We start from the raw sequence: 985 nt of genomic DNA, 5'->3' as shown, positions 1-985 counted from the left end.
TGGGAAACTTCATGGGGGAAAGTCTGCAATGAAATCCTTTAGCCTTATTATAAACCCAATATGACATTAAGGTAAGAACCTCATTCCTTGCTCATTTTGTACCTCTTTGAGCAACTAAATTCATACATTTCTCTTACTCTCTGATCAACAAGGTCTTATGTCTAAACTTTCTACACTTGGCTCATAAGTATTATAAACCAAGTGAGATTCATTACTTTTTCCTCAATCATCTGCCTGAGAGACCATCAGATAACTCCAGTCTCATAGCTGGACTCATCCCTGTGATGACATTAGCCCTACATCCCAACCCAGCCCAGGTGATATCAGCCTAGCAGCTAAACAATGACAATGACATTATTCCCAGTGACAACCAACCTCTATCAAACCACTGGATTTATTTTAGGTGGTATCTTCCATGACCCCAAGCTCAAGCCTTTATTGTACTTTTTGCCAAATATCTTCTCATTGTCTGTACCCCTTCCTGCTATCCTCATCTCTCCTTCTCCCTAATTCTAATTCAGTCTGGTCACTATAAGCTACTTTCCTTTCTCAGATACAGACACATTGAAAATAAATAACAAATTTACAAACTAATCTTTTTATAAGCATGTATTTTATATATTCTTTAAGTATTCTATTAAAATATTGTGTGCTATTGGCACCCATACAAACAGCAGATAGGAACTGTCTTGATGGTAAACTTATGATGATTCCCTTTTGCCTTTTTATTGGTTTAAAAAAAAAGAAGAAAAGGGCAGTGCCTGTGGCTCAGTGGGTAGGGTGCCAGCCCCATATACTGAGGGTGGCAGGTTCAAACCCAGCCCCTGCCAAACTGCAACAAAATATAGCCGGGCGTTGTGGCAGGCACCTGTGGTTCCAGCTACTCTGGAGGTTGAGGCAAGAGAATCGCCTAAGCCCATGAGTTGGAGGTTGCTGTGAGCAGTGCGATGTCACGGCACTCTACCAAGGGCGATAAAGTGAGACT

Source organism: Otolemur garnettii, unplaced genomic scaffold (genome assembly GCF_000181295.1).
Source record: "Otolemur garnettii isolate 467f Iridium unplaced genomic scaffold, OtoGar3 scaffold00199, whole genome shotgun sequence".
NCBI classification, from domain to species: Eukaryota; Metazoa; Chordata; class Mammalia; order Primates; family Galagidae; genus Otolemur; species Otolemur garnettii.
The sequence above is the reverse complement of the archived record's forward strand: the minus strand, read 5'-3'. Positions refer to the sequence as shown.